The sequence below is a fragment of the Paramisgurnus dabryanus genome, chromosome 3 (genome assembly GCF_030506205.2).
Source record: "Paramisgurnus dabryanus chromosome 3, PD_genome_1.1, whole genome shotgun sequence".
In the NCBI taxonomy this organism is placed as follows: domain Eukaryota; kingdom Metazoa; phylum Chordata; class Actinopteri; order Cypriniformes; family Cobitidae; genus Paramisgurnus; species Paramisgurnus dabryanus.
The window spans coordinates 39,473,524-39,480,789 of NC_133339.1; the positions used below are offsets into that span (position 1 = coordinate 39,473,524).

At 37.1% G+C, this 7,266-nt stretch overlaps 1 pseudogene; it reads left to right on the forward strand.

Moving 5' to 3' along the window:
- Nucleotides 1–5,486, forward strand: part of LOC135744774 (sterile alpha motif domain-containing protein 9-like) — a 14,111-nt pseudogene extending 8,625 nt beyond the window's left edge.
- Nucleotides 5,487–7,266: the final 1,780 nt, after the last annotated feature.

Consider the following 7,266-nt stretch of genomic DNA (forward strand, 5'->3'; position numbering starts at 1 on the left):
CCCACAAGGCTCATTAGTGGCTCATTATTCAACTCTTTTGTCTCTCAGCTGTCAATCACTGATTATTCAGGAGCTTTCCCGCCTCCATGCATACAGCCTTTCCCAAGCAAAAGTGTCTTAGAAATTGTAAATCAATATCTTGCTTTATGTGATTGAGTAGGCCATATGATTTTCACATCATTTTGAAGAATAAACTCTAGACTACTAGATCCTGTTTGGAAAGTCTTGGGAAAACATGTTTAGAATGAGTTTTGTGGAGTTATATCAGTGACTTAAAAATTTTGCTTTTTCAAAAACCACGCATAAACATTTTTCTCTCAAAAATACAAACATGTACATACATGTTGATTATATGATATTGTAGCCCAGTTTGTGATGAACACAGTGTTATGAGACTTTTGCCATTAATATGTTTTCAAGCAACTGAAAAAAGCACAAATGTCAGTGCATGTCAAAACTTCCCCAGGGCCCTAAAAACCCCTTAGACCCCAGAGGGTTAAAGTCAATAGGAATTAAAGAAACATACATTAAAAAGCTTTACGATGAGGAAGTGGATGGCCGGATCCTTCTTGAACTTTCAGAAGATTTTCTGAAAAAAGAGACTGGAATGAAATCAGGACCTGCACTGTTAATAATCAAAAAAAGAGACGAGTTAGTTAGTAGATCACAAAAAGCCCAGAACCAACAGGATAATGTAAACAAACAAGTTTCTAAAAAAAATAACAATGGAGCAAGCGCAATTGAAAAGGATGAAGCAAGAACTGAAGAGATTAAAGAAGATTCTGTACCTGTGGTAAAAGCAAAGGGTGACTCCAAACTACGGCCTTTTGGTACGAAAGGTGATGATTTTACATATGTTCAAAACAATGTACTCATCATGCCAGAATCGGGTGTTACTGATCTCATTAGTCCATGTCATGAGTATAAGTCTTTTGCCATTGCTGCAACACTGGACCGCCAAAGACTTCAGGCCAAGTTTGCAAAGGAACTGCTGAAGTTTGCTACAGGGTGTATGAATATGCGTACAAATGGCACGATACATTTTGGTGTCATGGACAGTAAAGAAGACCCTAGTTATGTACATGGTGAAATCATTGGTTTTACGGTTAAAGAGAAAGACATGTACTATGATGCATTAGATTACATTGAAAAGAGTTTCCCTAGCTTTGATCATGAACTTGTAAGACTGTGTATTGGTGTACCTCAGTTTATTCAAGTAGTTTGTCCAAACAGCAGCAAGGAACACTATGTAGTGGAGGTTGATATTGAGCCCTCACTTAGCAAAGTAAAAAATAAAGTGTTCTCTGTTTCCCTTCCTAATTTTAACGAGAAAGCAAACAAAGTTCACTCGGAAAAGAAAACTGCTTATCGTAGAGTTGGTTCAAAAACAGAACCAGTAGATGACCTGAATGAGTTCCACCGATTGATCACTTCCAGAGATGCTCAGAGAGAAGAGGCAGAGACAAGGTATGATTTCACAGCACCAGAACTGTGCCAGAACCTAGGGAAAAAGCTCACCATGCTCATGACAGATGGAAAGAAAATAATGGACAAGGACAAATGGTATATTCTTGTTACCAACCAGGTTCAGGCGAAGGATCTACAAAGCATAGATTTTTTGCTCAACATGAACATGTTTTGTGTGTTCGACTTTGATCCAGATTCCAATGTGTCTGGATTATGCCATGAATACAACAAGCACCATGCAGGAACCGCCATTTCATGCACAGCTACAAAATTCCCAGTGGCATGAGCATCAGAGAGTTTGAGAGTCACCTTCATTTGTTTGACCAAATCAGCTGGATATTTTGCAATGGTCGAAGTGACTACAAAGGCAATGAGCCTCCCTGTGACGAGAAGACCTGGGTTAAAACAAAAAGGACCCTCCTAAAAGATTGTGTGTCATTGATCTGCAAAGATATCTTGCCCAAAGGAACCTTTAAAGTAATCTTTCTTCTTACTTCTCCTGTTGACACACCTTTCCTAAACACATTCTATGAATTCATTACAGATATGGAGGGACATGAAGACATAATCTGCCTTGCAGAATCAGAAGACAACTTTAAAGAATGGCAGACCTTTGCTTTAGGATCCTGTGAAATGGAAACTGTTAACAAGTCAAGTGTTGTCGGTATGACAGTAAGTCAGGTGAATGCAACCCTCCAGCAGGTTCAACCTACCACAACACGAGCCTCAAAGCGATTGCCAATTTATGTCAGAGGGGAGTGCTTACTTGATACCAGAGAGGAGGAAATGAGGAGTTCTTTGGAGATTCTGAGTTTGAACCACTGTGAAGAAACTAGTTCTGATATCATTGAGTCTGAAAAGAAGACAATTGAGCAGCAGTTTTACCAGGGAGGAAAAGTAACTTGGATGAATCTTTGGCTTGCAGAGAAAAAGTTTGTTGGGGAAGTTATTCAAAGAGATGCTTACAGTGAGGTTAACAGTCTCCTTAAAGACTGTCTTTCTTGGAGTTTGGATCGAGCATCTATCAGTTGTATCAACATTTACCATCATCCTGGGAGTGGTGGTAGTACAGTTGCAAGGCAGGTACTGTGGAATAACAGAAGGACTCTAAGGTGTGCTGTTGTGAAACATTCCTACTCAGCATCTGTTGTTGCGGAAGATGCCGTTTGGCTTCGGGAGTACGAAGAAAAAGATCCACAAAAATGCCTCCCTGTGCTCCTGCTTTTTGAAGATTGTGAGCAAGAGTATTTGGATGATGTAAAGTATGAATTGGAAGTGGCTGTCAATACTAAGAAGATAGCACGTGGAACTCTATGCTTCATTATGCTAAATTGCAGACGATCCCACAATCCAGAGAAAATGTGTAAGGAATCCCCACAACAGAATGTTTCTGTTACTCATAAACTTTCAGATACAGAAAAAAATGATTTCTCTAAAAAACGACAAAGGCTTGAAGAACAATTCAAGCCAGAATTCATTTTAACATTTGTTCTGATGAGTGAAGAATTTGAGAGCCACAAAATCACTGATTATGTTAAGCAATTTGTCAAGCATTTACTGCAAGGCATTGACCGCACATCAGTTGTTACTAAGCTTGTTCAGTATGTAGCATTGCTCAACACTTACCTGCAGAATTCTTTTTTGTCTCTATCACATTGTGAAGCACTCCTTGCTCTGTCTATCTACGTGGACAGATTTCGACAACATTCATTTGAGACGTCTTTAAGTGAGCAGGCTAAGTTGGTCTTAATACACTTGAGGGATGAAAACACCTACATTACCTCTATCAGAATCATTCACCCACTGGTTGCAAAGGAAATCCTCCACCAGCTTTTGGGTGACACACAACAACAGAGTGATCTTGCTTTGGATCTCCTCAACAACAATGTGCTTTTTGAGCACAGGTTTGGTAAAGATCAGTACATGAAGTTCTTGCGAGATCTGTTCATGACGCGCCACAAAATTATCAAAGGTGATGAACATGACAGTTTTTTCGCCCCCCTTATTGAGCATGTGAGAGAGAAAGAGTGTCCAGATAAAGCTATTGAGCTTCTCAAGAGCGCATACAAGCGTTTTAATGAAGATGCACTTTTTGCTCAGCATTTGGCTCGTCTCAATTACAAGCATGACAGATTTGAGGAAGCAGAAAAGTGGGCAGAAACTGCAGTAGCAAAACGACCAAACAATTCCTACATTCTTGATACCAAAGGGCAAGTTTATAGGCAGTGGTTCATAACAAAATCCAAAGCCATGGAACAAATTGAAAAAACACCTGAAAACACAGCAGATGCCGTGGAAACCGCACTTAAAGCAATTGAATGTTTTCAGGCATGTGAGAAGGCAGCAGTTGCAGAAAATGAGACCATTAATGAAGCTGGCTTTGTTGGAGTAGTAGAAGTCGGATGTGTGTTGCTGAAGCTAATTTCCTCTCTCCATGTGTTCTCAAAAAAGAACCATTGCCAGTGCATAAGATACCTTCTCACAAATTATATTCCAGTTGAGATAGAAAAGCCATGGGAACGTTTTCATAGTAAGCTGAAAGACCTCCAGAAAATCATGTGGGAGGCATTGGAATGGATTTCTGAAAACTTGAGTTACTTCCAAACCGACCTGAAGAGAGATGAGGAAAAGACTTCTGAGAAGACCATAAAGCATCCCATTCACTGGCTGGTGAATAAGTCATCTGCTTATGGCAAGTATCTCAGTGATTTTTCTCTGGTTACCGATCAAAAGTTAACACCTCTCATGAAACGTTTGATGATTTTTCAAAATGGTGGAGGAAACATCACAACAATTTTTGCTATCCTAACCAACCAGAAAAATGATGACCCTATTGGGGTTCTGGAGCGCATTATTTCATTTTACCCAAATAATCCCATGAATGCAAAAATGACACAAATGGACCTTGTCAATTACATAGCATCACACTTTGCATTAAGTTCCCTCCCAACTCAGTCTTCTAAGTTGGCTGCTTTTCAGGATCTACAAAGGTTGAGTCAACAGTTTCCTCAAGAGAAACACAGATGTTTCCCGAATGCCCTTTTCTTACTTGTTTTACTTTTCTGGCCAGAAGAACATGACACAGAGGAGGAGAAAAAACACAAGTATGAAACTGTTCTCTCTGCTGTTGAAAACCTTCAGAGAAAATATGAGCAGAAATTAAAAGACATCCCTCCAAGGAAAAAGAGGATCTACACTCATTTCTTTCTGGGCAATGGGAATGGATTTGAAAAATTCGTCCACAAGAGCAAAGTGGAAAAGATCACAAAAAATTTTTTCTCTGTTTCAGAAAAACGTCAGAAATGGTTCAGTGGAGAAGTGTGGAAAATGGCAGAAATTTCAAAGTTGCTGAAGCGTGTCACAGGGTGGACAGAGGATGAGAAAGTGTTTCTAGAAATTCCCAAAGCAAAGACATTTCAGATCCCGGCTCTTAATCCATCCTCAGTGCCCCACAGCAATGAGAATGTCACCTTTTACTTGGGCTTTACTCTAAAAGGACCTGTTGCTTACAACATTACATTGAAAAAATTAAATGTAGTATAGACTGAAATAAGAATGCACAAAGATTATGGTTTTCAGATAACAAATATCTTGTAATGATCATATTGGCCTGATATCTGTTTTGTGCTATTCGTTTCTTGCACTGATTTGAAGTGATTTGTATATTTTCAAAACTTGCATTTTATTTATTGTACTTGTACTATGTAGATTGGTATTGCTATATTTTTACATAAGCCATCAGTTTTTCATAGCTAGCTGTAATTTGAACTGTCAGAATTAATGAGAAATAGTAACTTTGGCAACATGGTATTGCATATTAAAGTAGCAGTTTAACACATGTAAGTTTCAAGATGCATATTTGAAGAGTCTTTATTAGAAAACCTGAATGGGAGAAATATTATATAAATAAAAAACAAATGTGTATTTATTTTTTGCTTTAATATACTTTCTTTATTTTAACTTCTGGAATTTAATACTTTATATTAAAGATTTAAGTAAACACAACATGCAGTTTTTAAAAGAAGGTTTTTATTATGAAGGGGAAAACAAAATCCAAACACACATTGGGTTTTCTGGTTTACATTAAGCTACTATCACATGACTACAACACTACTGAAAGAGGACAATACGCCTTATTTATTATGCCGCCATGTTGATTCCAAAACGAGCCTTTGAGGGATGGACGTCCACAGTGTGTGCATTAATCCTATTGTCTTGTACTGTAATGCTGGTCATTCAGCCACAAAACACAGTTTTATAAATTTCCATAGGACAACCTTAAAATCATGGATTGTTAAAATGAGAAGGGACATATGACATAATTTTGAGAGCAGTGCAATGGGTTAATAAAAACTGTTTTGTTATTAGCCTGTCTAATCACTAATATCTAATGTTGTAAGCATGCTTACTTTTCTTTAAAACACTAATACACTCTAAAAAAACAAACGGTGCTATATAGCACCAAAACTGTTGCTTTGGATCGTAATCATAGAAGAACCGTTTTTAGTGCCATATAGCACCGGTGAAGCACCAGTGAAGCACCTGTGTAGAACCATAATAGTGCTTTGTAGAACCATATGTGGTGCTATAGTGGTGCTATATGGCCCCTATATGGTTCTACACAGGTGCTTCACTGGTGCTTCACCGGTGCTATATGGCACTAAAAACGGTTCTTCTATGATTACGATCCAAAGCAACAGTTTTGGTGCTATATAGCACCGTTTGTCTTTTTAGACATATCTCTTATTTGTACAGATTACAAAAACGCAAGGCATGAATCTGTTAAAAACTTTTCTCTGGTAATTTGTTTAAGCTGATTGACCAGAATCAACAGAAGCATGATTCATTTCTCCAACTAAATAACATTTGTACACAACTTTGGGGGTTCATATGTGGTTATACCACTAACAATACTTATATATACATAACGAACTATGACGTAAATAGCTTGTTATCAAGTCAATCACACATTATTAAGTTATTGTCTTGAAAAAACATAACGGAGAAAATACATGGAACATATTATTAGTTGTTATCATAAAATATTGTATTGTTCCACTATAGTGGTGTTTTAAAGAAAAGTAAACATGCTTACAACATGAGAAATTAGCATTTAGCCAACAAGCAGGGTTGGGGAGTAAAGGATTACATGTAAAAGGATTACGTAATCAGGATACAAAAAACTAGTAACAATTATGTAAATAAAACCTAGTAATCAGATTACGGTTATATGCTGTAAAAAATGGGAATACTTTCAGGATTACAAAGGTTTACACTGATTTTCAAGCACTGCTTGACTGTACAGTAATGTGACCAGATTTTTCAAATAAAGATCAAGATGTCCAAGATTTAATAGTTAAAATATAATTGAAATCTTATTTGTTATCACCTATAAATAAAAAAATGAGGACAAAACCTTTTTTGAATGTTTTCATCTTTTGATTTTTATTGGGTTACTAATTCAAGTAATTTCTGTAAATCACTTTTTTCCTTTTTACAATCCACCGATATGACATTAAGTCATTTAAGTCAGGGGTTCTCAAACTGGGGGCCCTGAGATGGTGACAGGGGGGCCCCAGTTTTATAATATTTTATAAAATACATTAATTTATCATGAATTCTGTGTAATTAAACTTCAGAAAAATAAGACTACTTACCAACTGCACTACATTGTGTATTTAAATAAGTCTTGGTTACTTAAAATTGTATGTTTAACAAAGTTTTATGTCATAAATTTTCTTTGGGGGGGCACCATACAAAGTTTGAGAACCACAGATTAAAGTGTCATTAAAGTTACTT